An 18,417-nucleotide genomic window follows, 5' to 3' on the forward strand; every position below is an offset into this window, starting at 1 on the left:
ATGTCTATGTCTATTTGCACACTGATAGTTTGACTATTTTTTAGATTTTGAATACCATTTTACTCATCTTGCAGATTTTCCGAGCTCATCCCGTCAGCGAAAACCATGCGAGCCCAGGCTTCATGTATAGCACCCCAGCCAGACCAGGTAAGAGTGGCATGTACTGCTGTGGTGTTGTGATGTGTCTACCTGTTTCATGTCTTCATTTATTTTCCTTCAAATGCCAGAAGCCAAAGCATGCTGCCAACACCATAAAGTTTCCTGCTTATCCCTTTATCCCTTTTGGTTTTCAGTTAGCTCTGTGATGCCATCGCCCAAGAGAACGGCTCCAGCAGCATTGACTCCGTGTACCCCTCTACCCAATCGATGCTGCTCTGCAGATGCTGGTATGTGCAATTTCAGGAACTACTTCATGTTGAATGCAGGGATATATTTTGAGTTTAATTTAGTTTAATTTAGTTTTATGTCAATGTACTTATAGCCACATCTGTGTTTATCTAGATTTCCAGAGGTCGGTACATCAGCAGTTCTCGGACTTACAGGAGCAGCTCCGTGAGCTTGCGCAGAGTGTGAGGGAACTGGCCCAGAGCATGCGGCCTGGGGAGTCTGGAGGTGCCCAGGGAGAAGTGCTGGATGTACTGGACCCTGCCCAAACGGAGGAGGAGCTGCAGGTCTTTGAGGCCAGGTTGAAGGACCGGGAACATCAGAGGAAGATGGTGAGTGTCTGCAGGGCAGAACTTTGTCTCATTTTTGCAGGGAAGGGTACAGTAAATCACTGTCTTTGTTTTGCAGACACAATACCTAGGTGCCATTGGTGGCAGAGACTTGGCTGACACAGTCCGGGTGCTGTCAGCTGTTGCCACACATGCGGTGTGGAGCGCCTACAGTGTGCACGGGAAGAAGGGGAAGAAGACACTGTAGAGTATGACACTCTTCAATGTTCTAACATGTAAGAAAACTTCATATTTTTAATATTTTTTAATACATCGTCTTTGTTCCATGACCGATGTGAATTGAAACCATTACCTTTCTTGATAACTTAAAGGTGCAGTTATCGTCTCGATGCCAAAGGCTATGATGGCGGAGGTGGCCGCCCAGCTGCAGGAGACATTAAAACATGCCCCTGCTAAATGCAGAAGGGTAAGTGATGTCTTTTTTTTTTGGTTTTTCCTACCCAGTGACACGGCATGGTTCCAATGATTGTGTACCCCTTTTTTGTGCATGTATGTGCGTTGTGTATTTACAGCCATTTCATTGTGTCTTTAGGTATCTGCAGAAGTCCGTCTGAGCACAGCCCATCCAAGCAGTCCATCTGAGCACAGCCCAGCATTCTGATGAGGAAGACTTCCCTTCCTAGCTGCCCCCCAGCCCATCTGAGCACAGCCCCCCCCCCCAGCCCATCTGAGGCCCACCCGCAGCCGATCTGAGCATAGACCGCCATTTTTTTGTAAATAACTTCTTTGTAAATAACTTTTTACTTTTTTTAGAACTTGTTTATTATGTTGCAGGCCAGACATTGTGTGTACTTTTTTGTCTGGATAGCCATAGTGTGAAATTGTACTTTTTTAATATAATAAATTGTTCTTAACTGTTAATGGTGTTGTGTCATAACGTTTGTACCATAATTTTGCTTGCTGCATTGACTATGGCATTAATATGCTCTCACAAGCTCCACTACTTCCTGACACTCTACAGGCGTATTTCTTTCCTGTCCTATACTAGTGGATGGAAGTGATTGATCAGGTGTGCTGCACACCGGATTCATCTCTATTGCTATCCAATAGTATAGGACGGTAAAGAAATATGCCTGTAGAGTTTCAGGAAGTAGTGGAGCTTGTGCAAAGAGCTGATTTGTTTTGTAATGCAAATTATAAATGTAGCCAATGGAAGTGTAGACCATGTTGCACCAACGTAACAAAGCAATATATAAACGTGTATACAACGTTACTTCCTGTCCACGTTGCCACAACGGCAACACAACGTGCGAAATATACATAGAAATAATCGCGGAAATCGCAACATTGTGTGCACATTGCAGGCACGTTGTGGGCACGTTGGACCTGCACGTTGCAGCAACTTGTGTGCAGATACCGCATTTGCGTTGCATGCACGTTTAACTTGACGTTGAGTGGACCATACAAAAGTCTAAATTGCACGTTGCTGCAACATTGCTGCAACCCGATTGTGTTAGTAGGGATAGCCTACACTCACTGCTCTGCTACATGCACAGATGCAGTTTGATGTTGTGATGTTGGGTATGGCCTAGTGCTCGGTCATAAAGTCATATTGACATGCTCGTGGTGTCTAGATGAAGTTTGATGCGTTGTGCATATTGAATTCAATTCAATTCAATAACCTTTATTTAAACTCGAAGGACACTGAGGTTGCCCTCATTTACAGTGACGACGAGTAAAAGAGATAAAATAGTACAAAGATAAAACATGAATAAAACTGAGGTAAGGCAATAATAACACTCAAAGCACAACATGAAAATAGAGTAAAATAAGTTAAAATAAATAAGAACAGAACAAGAAATACAGCTAAAAACAATTACAGTAAGATGTGCAAAATTCAGAAACCCTAGTTCTAAAATGACCAAACGAAGGGAGGGTAGCCATTTTAAAAGTGCTTTGGAGGGCATTCCAGGAGTTTGGAGCACTGACAGTAAAGCAGTCATTCCTAGGTTGGAACGAGCTCTGGGAACCTTGAGCAGGAGCACCTCACTGGAACGGGTTAGATAAGACCCAGAGTTCCAATCCAGCATAAAAGTAATATAAGGTGGTTGCTTACCAATAAGAGCTTTAAAAATAAATAAATAAAAACCAATGTTTCTCACGTCTCATAGAAAGGGACGGCCAGCCAACCTTTTCATACAGGGAGCAATGATGCGTGTTATAGCTATCTCCTGTAATGAATCTAAGAGCTGAGTGGTAGACAGTGTCTAAAGATCTGAGAGTAGAAGCAGAGGCATGTCTATAGACTACATCACCATAGTCCAGGACAGATAAAAAGACTGCTTCGATAATCCTCTTTCTACAAAGCATTGGAAAGCTAGTTCTGTTCCTATATAAGAAGCCAATTTTCTGCTGTAGTTTGGTCACAAGATTATCAATATGAAATGTGAATGTTAATTTATCATCGAGCCATCGAGCCAAATGCCCAGATATTTATATTCTGAAACTCTCTCGATAAAGGATCCATTTGCAGCAGTTATGCGCAGACTATTATGGTCAAGATCTCTTGCCCTAGAGAACAACATACATTTGTTTTTGTTCTCGTTAAGAACTAACTTGAGAGACACAAGAGCATCTTGAACAGCATTAAAATAAAGTTGCAATTTTTCAATAGCTAATTCCGCAGAGTCAGCAACACAATACAGAATGGTATCATCAGCATAAAGATGAAATTGACAACCACTAACCGATGATACAATATCATTGATGTAAATGGTAAATAGCACAGGACCTAAAATTGACCCCTGAGGAACACCTTTAGTTATAGGCAAAAGGTCCGACTGGGCACCCCCTAACTTCACACATTGAGATCTATCAGATAAATAATTCTGGAACCAGTTACAGTACATGTATTTCCATCTAGGCCAATGCTACATAATCGATTTAACAGTAAAGGATGGTCAACAGTGTCAAAGGCCTTAGACAGATCAATAAACAGGGCAGCACAATGTTTTCTTTTATCTAAAGAAGAAACTATATTATCTGTAACCAAAGTGATTGCTGAGATAGTGCTATGGTTGGCTCTAAAACCAGATTGGTGCAAAGATAAAATGGAGTGGTGTGAGAGAAAATCTTTGAGTTGACAATTTACAACTGACTCCAGCATTTTAGCCAAACAAGACAGCCTAGATATTGGCCTATAATTATTAGGGTCATTATTTTCACTGCTTTTATGCAATGGGAGAACTTGCGCAGTTTTCCAAACTCTAGGGACAACACAAGAAGACATAGACAGATTAAAAATATGCGATATGTGCTCAGCAATTAAAGGGGCAGATAACTGGAGAAAGAAAGGATCCAGGTTATCTTCACCAGTGGATTTCTTGGGCTCAATGGCTAGGAGAGCTTCAAGAACCACACTAGGAGACACAGGACTAAAAGAGAACTGGGAAGCAGCATTATGGGTAGCAGTGTTGGGCAGTAACGCGTTACTAGTAACACGCTACAGTAATAATATTACTTTTTCCAGTAACGAGGGGTGTAGCGAGTTACTAATCACATTTCAGTAATAATATTACAGTTACTTGCCCCCAGAAAGCTCGCTACTGCATTACTTTTGTCATAGGCCTGCTCTGTTTATTTATTTTCGTTTTACAAGGGGTGAAATAAAGTTTTGATTTCAGATTGAAGAACGTTCCGCTCATATCACGTCCCGTCACATTACCAGGCAAACAGCGAGCGAGCGTAGCTATTTGAACATGACGACGTTAACATTCCATGGCTGGAAATACGCACACTATTTTGATTTCCTGGAACTGAAAGACAACAAGAATGTTGTCAAGTGTAAACTGTGTGTAAGTTCTACTAAGACTCTTTCTTGTGCCAGAAACACCACCTCAAATCTCCTGAAACATTTGCTACGCCAACACAGCAACATGAAGTTGGTGGAAAGAGAACCGGACCGTGATGAGCACGCTGCAAAAGGTAGTCAATATGGAAAGTAATATATTACATAAGTAACTAGTTACTTTTGGCTGGGAGTAATAAGTAAAGTAACGATATTACTTTTAAAAAGGGTAATGAGTAATAAGTAATATATTACATTTTTTGAGTAACGAGCCCAACACTGATGGGTAGGCACGTGAGCCTGCTCCAGAGACAGATGATTAACATTTGTAGAAGGGGATTCAACATCGTCATCCTTAAAAATATGGCCAGCCGCAGCAAAGTGTCTATTAAAAGCAGAGCAGATCTCAGTTTGATCATTTATAAAACATTCATCAAATTTAACCTCAGTAGGTACAGAATTAAAGGAATTGCTGCTACAAGCTTTTACCACCTTCCAAAATTTAGAGGGATTAGAATAAATGTTAGTGATCAAATTCAAGTAAAAGTCAGATTTACTTTTTCTCACGAGAGACGTGCATTTGTTCCTAAGGACTCTAAATGCAGCCCAGTGTGAGGCCTCGTTTGTACGTCTAGCGAGAGAGACCACGCTGTATTTCTAGACAAAAACAAGGATGACAGTTCAGGGGTAAACCAGGGACTGGATCTGTTTTTTGCTCAGTACCTTTTGAAGGGGGCATGTCTATTTACTACCGACAAGAAAGTGAAAATAAAAAATTCTAAAGCTAGTTCAACATCAGGGATAGCAGAAGTAGAATGAATACCACTGTTATAAAGGTCATGAAGAAAGGCTTGTTCATTAAAATTATTTAAGTTTCTCTTAAATATAATACGAAAAGAGGTTCTCTTGACATGTGTATCACGAATACATACAGTAGGACAGTGATCACTAATACCCAAATCAAGCACTCCACATGCAGAGATTTTATCTCTCTTATTAGAGAAGATAAGGTCAATAAGTGAAGATTTTAAAGGGTTCTTCAAATTAGGCCTGGTAGGATCTATGATCCACTGAGTCAAATTAAGGCTAGCAGAAACATCCTTTAAATAATCAGGAGGATTTGTTAGCCAATCAATATTAAAATCTCCCAAAACAATCATTTCAGAGTTAGTAAAGCGGGAGAGTAGATCAGCCAGACGATCAATAGACATGACATCAGCAGAAGGAGGTCTATAGATACCAACAACAACAAGAGAATTATTAGACCCACAATCAATATTAAGAGCAAGAAATTCAAAGCACTTGGGTAAGGTGACTGCAAGTAAAACAGAAACAGTAAAACAGCTTTTAACATAAATGGCCACCCCACCACCTCTGCTAAGCCTGTCAGTTCTAAAAAGGTTAAAATCAGTTATGGCCACATCAGAGTCACAGACACTACTCTTAAGCCAAGTTTCAGTGATAACCATAATATCAGGATTAGCTTGAGAGACAGTTTCTGATATTGGAGTAGGCTTCTAATATTCCAATGGATCAGCCCCAAGCCATTTCTAGCACAAAATGTAGAGGGGTTATTCACACAGGTTGAGGTGGACTCAGGGAGACAATTTGCCTGCCGAGGAGCAACAATAGGGGGGGAGACGGGAGAATTGGAGCTTGGCGAGGCAACCGGTACAGAAACAGGGGTAAGAGGGGCACAAGAAACAGAACAATAGTTTGGCAGACTATCTACAGCAGTAGATGATTGTCAGGCCAGTGATGCTAAAAGTCTGATGGTGCTAGAGGTCAACTGTTTCACGCCTAGTCCATTAGGATGGATACCATCAGGTTTGAACAGGTCGGTCCTGGTCCAGAACAAGTCAAAGTTGTCAATGAAGCCAAGTCCAGTGGCAATACAATAGTTCTGTAGCCAACAGTGGAGACTAAACAGACGGCTAAAACGCTCAGAGCCACGACCCAAGGAAGGGAGAGGGTCAGTGTTAGGGCTAGCGGAGGAGGACCCAAAAGCAGACTCAAAAAAGGCTTGGAGGTGAAGCCCGGAGGCGTGTTTATTTGGTAAGGCCAGGCAGGATCAGGTCGGAGAGACAAGCGGGGGTCAGGCAGGGACGTGGTAGTCAGACAGGCGTGGGTCGGGCAGGAGCGTTGTACTCAGACAGGCGTGGGTCAGGCAGGAGCGTGGTACTCAGGCAGGCGTGGGTCAGGCAGGAGCGTGGTAGTCAGACAGGCGTGGGTCAGGCAGGTTCGTGGTCCTCAGGCAGGCGTGGGTCAGGCAGGTTAACTAGGATAGATGAAAACAAAGAACGGTGAGACAGGCTCGAGTAAGGAGTAGGGATTTAGCTGGAGTCGTGTTACCCACTGGGTTGGTCAACGATCTGGCACAGAGGGCTGTGTGGACCGGCTTCTTATCCTGCTGGCGATTGGTTGATCAGGACCAGGTGCGTTGAGGTGTGGAGGAGAGGCAATCAAGGTGACGCACGGCAGGTGTGGATCGGGGGCGTGTCTGGCTTGTGACCGCAGACGTGCCCGCAGTTCCCGCTGCAGGCTCTGGGAGGTGCTGGGGGAAACGGAGTCCGGCACTGGAGAGACAGGGTCAGGCTGGGGGACAGGCTGGGGACCAGCGTCAGAACCGGGGCTCGGGCCGGGGTCAGGGGGCTGAGGAGGTGGACGAGGCTGACGCGGCGGTGCCGTGACAGTCAGACACAATACATTTTTTCCCCAAACCCTCAACAGTGGTTATCAGTGCCTCAAAATCAGACCGGAGTTTGTCAGATTGTCTCTTCATGACATCATTGGCTCCAACATGAATAATGACAGTATGGACAGTCGGGTGCTCTTCAACAATAGCAGGAGTAAGCTCCAACACATCTAATATTCTAAAACCAGAAAAACAGTAGGTAATACCACACGGTATTTTGACAGACCTGGTGATGGAATCTCCAATGATTAAGATTTCTGGCTGACCATGGAGGCATCCTCCATCATAAGTGGCAAGTTTACTAGACTGAATAGCCACCGGGACCAGAGTGACAGGTTGAACAGCAACTAATACATTAGCAGTGCAGGCAGCGTCGGAGGAGATAGCCAATGGGATGGTCGGCTGCCCAGAGAGGGGTGAGGCAACCTCATCAGCCAGGTTGACCACAGGTGTGTCAGCAGTCGGTCCACGCCGAGGAGCGTCAACAGGAGAGGGTGGTCGAGACGGCTGGGAAACAGCAGGAACAGTAGTGCCCACGACGTGTCCAACGGAGAGCTCAGCAGCAGAGACCAGCAGACGAGGGCGCTTAGCCCTACCCTCCGGGGATGTAGACCCAGAAGTGCTGGACGGGGAGTTGGACGGGGAGATGGGTATTGAAGCGTTGGGGTCCGGTGCAGAGCGCTTCCTACGCGGCGCGGCTACTATGCTAGCATAAGATGTATGGGCTTCGGCATCAGCTAGCGCGGCCAGCGGAGCGAAGCTGTTTGAATGCAGCAGAGCGTCCTCGGACCCATTTGGGTCAAAGAGAGGGAGAACAAACTTTTCTTTCCTCTTCCTCTTGGTAGCAAAAGCCCAGGAAGAGGCAGCGCCAGTAGCTAAGACAGGGCAAGGTGGTTCCAGAGCAGCTAGCCTTTCCTGGAGCTTGGATTGTTGCTGGAGGAGATCATAGATAAGACTTTCCACGGAAGAAAGTTCAGATTTGATATTAGCGATCTCGGCGGGGAGGCCATCGTTGCCTACCTGGACAACAACGCACGGCAACAACACTATCTCAAAGTTGAGCCGAAGGAGTGGTCGCTGTGAGACGGCGGGATAGAGCAGAGGACAAGCAAGGGGGTACCGCAGGTCTGGAGCAGTAAGGTCGCCGGGAGAGCGATAGGGACTTACACGCCTGGGCTCAGAGAGGAGCCCACAACAAAAACAGCGTCTGATTTCAGCCGGGAGTTGGATGGTGGATGGAGTTGGGAGTTAACTTACTGGCGAGGGCCCAGAACTGAGCCCACTGCGGATCTTCGGCCCTGGTAAGTTAAAACCTTCGACACTACTCGTTCGCCAGTCCCGGGCTACAGGCTAGCCCAACCAGCCTTGCCTCGGTCGCGGCAAGGTAGAGGTCCAGTCTTCGGGTCTCTCGCACACAATCCAAGGAGCCGATTGTTAAAATTTTATGTTCCAACTAACTAGGAGGTCAAAAGCTACTGATGGCTGAAAGCGATTTTCAAAACAGACTGTAAAACTCGAGTAAAAGCGATAAAACGACCAAACATTAGAGAGCGAGGTGCGATCGTCGAATTGTCATACGGATTTCTTATAGGACTGTTCACAACTGGCATTCTTTGAAATAGATGGGACGACAGAACTGTTTTTTTTTCTCACGTCAAAATGTTGCCCCCCCTACTCTCAGAGGGTAAAATCGCCTATGAGGCTGAGCATGCGTAGCTGAAATAGCTAGCGTTAGCTAGATATAGGCCTACTACTTGTGTAGCTACCGGTCCTCCTCTGCTCAAACAAACGCTACAGTTCACATTGGCTATTGCAGCAGGTAGGCTACGACAAAATCCAATAACTGTCTCAATAAACCAGTTAACTAAGGACAAAAGCCCTCGGTGCTGCTTACGTTCGTTGCCTGCCTATACCTACTATCAGCGCTCTCCAAACTTTCTCTCCCTCTCTGCGTTGTCTAGACGTCTAGACAGACAGCAGGTGCGAGACTGCAAGTGTGTGCGCCTCTCTCTCTCTCCCTCGTCGTGTCATGTCAACAAGCAGACAGAACGTGCGCGTATCGCTCGCTCATACAGTATTTGACTGTTCTCCCCCCTCCCGAATATTTTTTTTACAATATTCGTACGAATTTACTATTCGGGAAAAAGCTACTATTTGTACTCATCCGAATACCGTATTCGTATTCAGGCACACCCCTACTCCATAACCTTAAATGAGTAGATGGCTGCCTCTGCTGCTTAGGGGCCTTTGCAAAAGAGGCCTTTCTATGAGGCCCGTAGTGTTGTGGGTGGGCTTCGGCAAGCCCTGCAACTGGTTGATGGAGTTTGTGGCTGGTGATGGTTGATGAGCATCCACAATAGCAATAATAATAATAATAATAATAATAATACAATTTTATTTGTAAATGCACTTTACAGTAAGTGCTACAGGACAAAACATAAAAAAGCTACAGCAGCTAATGTGAAAAAAAATAAAACTATGACAAGACAGGCTACACAGGGCTAGAACTAACACAAACAATCTAACACAATCTAACAAAAAGCTTTCATAAAAAGGTGGGTTTTTAGGCCTTTTTAAAAAGCATCCAGAATCTGTGGCGCCCTCAGATGGTCAGGGATAGCATGGGAGCGGCGGAGCAGAAGGCCCGTCTCCCATTTGGAGCTTGGTCCTCGGGGGCTGGAGGAGGTTGGCCTGTCCCACTGCTGGTGAAACTCAATGAAATTCAACAAGCCCCACTACTGGTATCTGCCACACAAGAGTAATGCTTCTTTATGACCGGTAAGCTCAGAAAAATTTAAAACAGACTCATTTGGTGATCAATTCAATTCAATTCAAACAACTTTATTAGTCCCACTAGGGGCAATTTATTTAGATCAGCTTGTTGCACAAAAATCATAAAAACGAATGTTATACAAATGTTACTGTTGGCTGTGTCGTAAACACCTGGAGACAGCTGGCTGTAAGCGACGAGCATGGGCAATATGTTGGTAGTAGTAGGCTATGTAGCCAGGAATTGGCGATGCCACGTATGATCTGAAAATGACATTCATAATAACTAGCAGGAAAAGCGATTTCACATTATTGCTATTGCACCAGTTGACCTGTGCAGCACAGATTGGTCTTAATGTAGGCCTATTGTATATCCTGTGTCTGTTAATGGCATGTTTGAGGCTAGCAGTGTTGTAGAGCCGTTTGTGTTGTGTTGATAGGCCTAGTAGAACTTGGGTGTCAAATGATGGGCATGCGCCTGTCAGCCCTGGTCAAGATAGCTTATGTTGGTTTCACAACGCAAATGATCTGTCTTCTGGTAAGACCCACAGTTGCAATTATTCGACTAACTAGGTCTATAGCAAGTATAGTTAAAAACAACTGACCTTCACGCACATCTTCAAAACATTGTCTGAAGCATTTGATTTTCAATCTTTTTTTTTTTACAGCAGTAACAAATCTTCACACTTGAATAGTAGCCTAATTAAATGTATTCCAGTGCATATACAATTTTCCTTCAATTAAGACTATTCTTACATTGTAAGCCTATGATAAAAATATATCCGATATATCATATTAACCATTAAAGTAAAACTAGGCCTCATGCTGTATGTAAAAAATAAAAAAAAAATCAACATGAAAAGTTAAGGGAAAACATTAAGTAGGCTAATACCTACCAAAAACAGAAACTCAGACCTTGTCTAGGCTACATCCTGGACATCGTCCTCTGATCCTTCTGCATCCTCACCTTCCAAATCTGCACTCCCCTGTTCGTTCACTGCACATGGCCTTAATGAAAAAATCAGTCCCTCCCCATTCATGGACCCCTCAACTTCTCCTATATTAATTAAATGCTTTTCAATCGCCTCTACGTCACATAACTCCATTAAGCTTTGCTCCCTCAAGTAGGTAGAAACAGAAGAGTGGGTGAAAATCAGCAAGTTATATTTCTCATCACTGTTCAACTCCAATACGCCACTGTATGCAATCATAAAGGAGCTGGTTCTCTGAAGGAGCTTGCAGCACCTGCATCTGTTTGTTGCCGAGTGACTCTCAAACTCCTCCTGGCTGCCAACTGGCATCTCCAACAACGGTATTTGATGACCATCTGCACACCACTCACAGTTCCACGGTCTGTCCCGGGATTCATCATAGGCTTCGATTGACTCCGGCTCTCCAACATCAGGGATTTCGGTAGCAGTTGTTGATGGAGATCTGGTCAAAACCGTACGCTCCTCCATTTTTCTGGTAGCGAACTCCAATCTGTACGACTTGGTTACTTGGACACACATTATCTGTTTTTCCCAGAGGGTCAGCGATGTCTGACCAGTGGGGTCACAGATGCGGAACTCTTTCAGCTCACACGGAGCCCCAGCCACAGTTACCACTTTGCTCACAATGCCTTCTGGTAGGATCTTGACCTCCACCACACTGTGATGGCCCCGCCTACTCCACTTGCCTGTGTGGGTGTGTTGTGTGTGTTCACAGTCTGTTCAGTGTCTGTCCTAGCAGGTTCCTGAGGTGGGCGTGGCCGTCATCAGCTGCTACCCTGGCACACCTGGGCCCGGTGGTGTCAGGGCTCTACAAGAAGAGCTGGGAGCTCAGTTGCTGCCTCTCCTCCTCCCGGGGACACCGATTGCTTTGTTTTGCTTTATAGTTTGAACCTGGTTTTTCACTACTCAACACTGCACTCATCGGCTTGGTTTGTGACAACCCACCTATGACAAGACAGGCAAACAAAAAACACACTTACTACAACAAACTGCACAACACAACTTATTTATTCCATTGTGTCTTTACACACATTTAGCCTACAGTAAATAGACTAATGCAAGAAACTAACAAATATGAGTGAATGTCCAAATCTAAATATGAACATCGCGGCTACGGCTGGGTTAAAAAATATTGATTAATCGATTCTGAATCAAATGATTCAGAATCGATTCATGAATCCCAAAAGAACCGATTCATGAATCCCAAAATCGATCTTTTATTATACTTTTTCATTTATGTTGAATAAAAAGAACATTCATCATGTAACTCCACAGCATGTTTTTGAAAGCAATACTGGGAGGGGGATTGGTCTTTGCCATTTTCAACAGTTTCAGTCATTAAGTACTGGGCAGTCATATAATTCAGGTTACAGCTCAAAAAACAGGTTTTAGTAACATTAACCGAATCAATATTGAATCAAATCGAATACAATTGTGATAAATCGATTCTGAGTCTTGTGAATCAGAAACTAATCGATTGTTGAAATGTGAATAGATACCCAGCCCTAATCACGGATAGGCAATAGCCTTGACTTACTATTAACACCCAGGCCTAAATGTCAGAGACAAACATCTTTCAAACACATGCAGCTCAACTTACGCGCTGTCTGAGGCCAAGACCAAGCACCTCTGCAATCCTCATCTGTCCCATATTGCTAGGCTCTCTTGGGAAAAATGAAATATTCTCGACCACATTCAAGCTGCTGGCATTTGAACATAGAACATCAAAGCCACTGGGATCAGAGAAGCCTAATGGAGCAAAATATAAAGCATTATTTCATACAAGTCATTCATTTACACCACTAAGAAACCTTCAAGGGTGCAAACATTAACAGACAAGTGCACACTACTTACTCACAGTTCTCCTGACGTTTGCCAGCTGAACTGGGGACTTGTTGTCTGAAGCTTGCACAAATGCTATTCGCTTATCAACTGAAAATGCTACAAGGCGGTGATATTCTTCTCTTCCGGTCTGCAGGGTGGCTTCGAAGTACCCGATGTTCCTTCTGGAATTTTTCACCGGTGACTGCATGTAGGAACCCAACTACACTGTCACTTTGAGTTTTCTGTTGTTTTGCTGGGCTAGCCATTTGGTGGTTATGCTCATTCTTCTGCTTGTTCCTTCTGCTCTGTGCTCTGTCTGCTATCACAGTATTAGGCCCTTTCCACAGCAGCCATTTTAATTTGAAGCAGTGCACATCGTTTGCCAGATTAACAGGTGTAATTCATAATCAATCTGGTTTCAGTCACAGAATGAACATCACTCTGCTTTCTAAAGATGGCTCTGTGAAAAAACCCTATTGCTATTTCACCACAAACAATGTTTAATTAGGGCCCGAGCACTGGCGGTGCGAGGCCCTATTTAAATTCTAAGGATTATTATTCTCCTACCTTCTTCTTCTCCCCAAACAAATGCCTTTTTGGCGGCCTAAACATCGATCAAAACGGATGAAACTTTGCAGATATGTCAGTCCCGGTGAAAAATTTGATAATTCATGGGTGACGGAAATGGGCGTGGCAAAAGGTTGAGTTTTCACCAAACACCCTTGCCGTGGCGCCCCGCCAAAGTTTGACATTTCGCCATAAAACACGAAGTCCTCAGAACTCCTCCATACATTATCCAATTTGTCCGATATATCTCACGTTTCATGACGGTTCTGTCCTGAACACATCTATGTGTCTGTATTGCGTCATACTTATAGCGCCACCTATTGGTGAAAAAGGAAGTCCTCATAACTCCTACATAGATTATCTGATTTGCACCAAATTGCTGATGATTCATGAAGGTCGCATTCTGAACACATCTATGCATCGGTATTGAGTCACACTTACAGCGCCACCTACTGGTGAAACAGGAAGTCCTCATAGCTCCTACATACGTTATCCGATTTACTCCAAATTGCTCAGGGTTGATGAAGGTCGCGTCCTGAACACATCTGTAGGTCAGTATTTAGTCATACTTATAGCGCCGCCTACAGATCAAGCAGGAAGTCATCATAACTCCTACATACATTGTCCGATTTACACAACATTTCTCATCAAGGTACCGTCCTGAACATATCTATACGTCGGTATTGAGTCACGCTTAGAGCGCCACCTACTGGTGACAGGAAGTTTCTCTCAGTACTGGACACCGAAATAGCACAGCCTTTAACGGCGCTGGACCCCGACACGCGTGGGGTGCGAGGGCCCGCTCAATGCTGCTCGCAGCCCTAGTTAGGGCCCGAGCACTGGCAGTGCGAGGCCCTATTGAAATTCGAAGGATTATTAGGTGGGCTATCTTGCAGAAGCTAGCCCAACTTGTGATATTCCCACTATTTCTTTCTTTCTTTCTTATTCTAGTTCTCCCCAGTTTTTTGGCCCTTAACTACTTCTTTATACTTTGTGCTAGAAACTTCATTCAAACTTTAAAATGTTCAGCATCTTTAGCTCTTTAACAGATCCATTCAGATTTTTTGATATTTTTTATAGTTTTTTAGAAATGTAACTTTTAAAACTATTTTTTGTGCCATTGAAACTGCTGGTGGAATGTTCAGTATCATTATGTTTTCAGAGTGGTGGCAGCTGTTCACATATTTTGTAAACTGCTGGCACTCCTACAAAAAGCTCTCACACATATTATACATCAAAACATTCACACAACTGTGCTGATTCGTACAATGTAAGTATCTAAGCTGTGTGACTTATAGTTTTCACGGTATGACGATTTGTTCGGCAACTGCGCTCCCCATTGAAACGTATGGTGCTGCACTCTAGCTTTTGAGTTGATAATTTTGCATTTTTATCCTTTTTCTAACTTGTCGCCATGGCTACAGTTTTTAAGCTGCACAGACATATTATACATGAAAATGTTCAGCAGGTTCCCAGGATTCCTACGGTGTCAATAGCTAAGCTGTAACATTTATACTTTTTGAGAGAGAGCTGTCTGAACCCAGCATGCCTTTACATTGAAGTGAATGAAGGGCTGCTCAGAGTGTCAGTTGGGATTTGAATTTGGGGACACAAGCAGGATCTCTTTGGCCATTGCTAACTGATTCACCCATCAGTAAGAACACAGCCTTGTTACAGCTTTCACAAAGAGCCTGATTCATTAACATTATACCAATTACTAACAGCTAGCCTAGATAAAAGTTACCAACTTTAAAAAATAATGACTGTTATGATAATACAATTGGTAAACTCAAGACACAAGGGATTAAGAATTAAGTTATGCCAACCATAGCCTGCAACCGATAGCTAGCTAGCTGACTGAGCACTTTGTACCATGAAAATTATTGGATAACTGATATATCTAAATACCTAGTTTGATACCATTAATGTAAAGAAATAAAAAGTGTCTAACGTTAGAGGTGGTGTGGACACATTGCCCGCTCAAACCAGTTAGCTAGCTAGCACAATCTAACGTTAGCTATGCTATGGCTCTGTCAGGCCAAAATCTGTCCGGGGGCCAAAATGTGTCCGGGTGACATAATTGCTTATCGTTGCTGTGGAAACGCATGACGCGACCACATTCCTCGCATTCTTAGTTGCCTGCGGTCGCTGTTGACTATGGAGCTGCTGCTGTCCTTGTAAAAAATATTTTTCTCAGAGATATCTTAGTTAAAACATGATTGAACAAACAAGCTAATTTTATTTATATTATATTCAAACTAGCTAGCTAAATTAGACGTTAGCTAGTGCTAGTCCGAGGATTTATTTTCATATTTTATTACAAATACATTAGAAACACAAGCTCGCGAAAGAAGTCAGGAATGTGATCGCGTCACGTTTCCACAGCAACGATAAGCAATTACGTCACCCAGACACATTTTGGCCTGACACCTCCACTGCCTAGCGATGGCCAGCAACATCATTGACAGCCTGCTGTTTTGATGGCTCACTTTACATTGAATGTGGACAGCTATTATGCTTTCGCTCATTGAGCAACGATGCCCTAGTTCAGTTGTAAGTAGAACGTTATAGTCTAAAGCTTATTTACTTTTCCCCTAAATGTTTAGTGGACAAACTTTATTTATATCTGATTTAAGCCATCTAGCTGTTAGCTACAGCAGCGTTAGCTCTGATCCTATTAGCCGTGAATAGCCCTGATAACATTATGCAGGAATTAGAATTAATCAGGTGCAAACTATGCTGTAAGATTTCCTTAGCGATAGCTTACCAGAACTGTTGTGAGTGTGCTGTGTTGTATAGGCCAGTAGGCAACGTTACGAAGTCAAAGTCAGTTTGTCTCCCCAAGAATCTCCCGATTATCTCTCGCTCAAACTACATTCGATATAATGTAGACTTACTGATAAATAGCCGGTTGTTGTAATTTATGCTGTTTTGTATATGCTTAATAATGATGCTCTTACTAATCGCTTTTATAATTTGTCCCATTTTCTTGTAACCAGATCACCAACTTCATTTCCAGTACTGGGACTCAGGAGGTCCAGGTCCCGCGCTTCAGGGCTCTGGAGGTGTGCAGGTCCTGGAGGACAGGTTGGGACTCGGGAGGTCCAGGTCTCTTCAGGGCTCTGGAGGTGTGCAGGTCCTGGAGGGCAGGTTGCAGCCAATGTCACCTACCCTTACAAAAAAAAACTGCAATACCGCAGTAAAAAAAAAAAAATGCAGTTTTTAGTGTGATGAATTGTACACAGTACAACTGCAGTACTAAAAACTGCAGTACAGTATGCATGCAAATTACTGCAGTTATGATGAAAAAAAACAGATGTTTTGACTAACTTAGCAGCTAGCTAGGTAGCTAGGTAATGTCATTGATGCATATATCAGCCAGCCTTTGCCAATACAGCGAGTTGCCCAACGGCTATAGTAAAGTTAACGTTTGATAGCTACTAATGGTATTTTTTTGAGAGAAACATACAGGCATTTTGGCATATTATAAATCCATGCAAGAAACGTTTGTTTGCATCTCCAACCCATTCACTTAAAGCGTTTGACATAGCTATGTTTTTTTTTGGCTGCAGTTGAAATGTGGATAAGTACGGAATAAGTACAAGGTCTTTTTGGAAGAGGTTACAGTGGAAACTCCAAGAAACACTGCATCAAGGAGAGTACAATCAGAGGTGATATTACTTGAATTTATTTTGTAGGTGACGTGTTTTAGCATTTTTGTAATCGAGTATCTAAAAAATAATGAATGTGCATGCAGTGTTCCCCACAGAATTGGGTTATAATTGGTTGGTTGGTTGGGAGGGTGGGGGGGCATTGCTTCACGTTGTGTTGAATAGGGTTGTCACTACAGGCTACCAATATTTTAACCTTTGATAGCCTACTATAGCCTACCAGTATCATGATACTGGGTAGTATCACGACACCACTGAGAAATGTATAGTTTTTTCCCCCTTGGAAGCCAGGTGATTTCTGTCTTTATTCGCTTGCCTGTGTAAAATTGACATACCTTCCCTTTTGAAGTCTTTCATCTATCATCTATCAGAGAGTGAGGGAAGGGGCTGAGTGAAACCATGCGCTGTGGCAGCTCTATGATAGGATTTTACCTATTTTAGAAAATAAATTTGTATTGACAATCTTTTAAATGTGTCCGACCGCCACAAATAAACCAATTTATGGGAAACACTGTGAGTATCTCTTCCTCCCCTCTGTCTCTGCCATAGCCTGCCGACACAGCGAGCGAAGCATCAGATGATGACTCCAGACGAGATCGTCACTCTCCAACACTGCATGAGGTATGGTCACTGAAAATTGGACTTGCTGAAGAAAAGCTGCAGCATAAATGCACCTCCAACTTTGACACGTTGGTGGCGCTAGAGAGGGTGAGGTGTGGACATGAGACTTGGTGAGGAGGGTTAGGGCACAGTCCCAAATGAGTGTGCCAATTTTCACAACTTTTTACCATAGGGTTCTATTGGCTGCCATAGACTCCCATGGCAGAAGAAATAAAGAAGAAAACGTACAAACACAATGGATGCTGCAGCAGCTGCGCTGCTTGGCCCCCAATAATATAGGCAAATACAATAGGGTTCTGGCAGCTACGCTGCCTGGCCCCTAATCACACATGTGCTATATAAATAAAATAAAACATTTTACAGGCGCGTGCCTCATCTTTCTCTACATAAACATATGCTTTAATTGCTGTATGTGCTTAATTTGTTTTTGTTCTTTTTTCAGATCAAAGATGGAGATAGATTGCTCTATCCCGGTGCAAAGCTGACAGTGGGCGAAACTTTGACGGCTTTGTTGGCATTCAAACTGCAACATCATTGTACAAAGGTTGAATTTCAAGATTTGTTATCACTGTTACAAATGCTTTTGCCAGAGAACAGTTTGCCAGACACAAATTATCTTTTTAACAAGGCTTTCTGTTCCCACATCGGCTGGGAAATGCATCATTACTGTTGCAATAGGCAAAGCACAGAGTACATTGGTGTAGTAAATGATGGGAAGGCTCTCTGTTCAGTGTGTGGGACAGAAAGTGATGTTAGT

The sequence above is a fragment of the Borostomias antarcticus genome, assembly GCF_949987555.1.
Source record: "Borostomias antarcticus genome assembly, chromosome: 30".
In the NCBI taxonomy this organism is placed as follows: Eukaryota; Metazoa; Chordata; class Actinopteri; order Stomiiformes; family Stomiidae; genus Borostomias; species Borostomias antarcticus.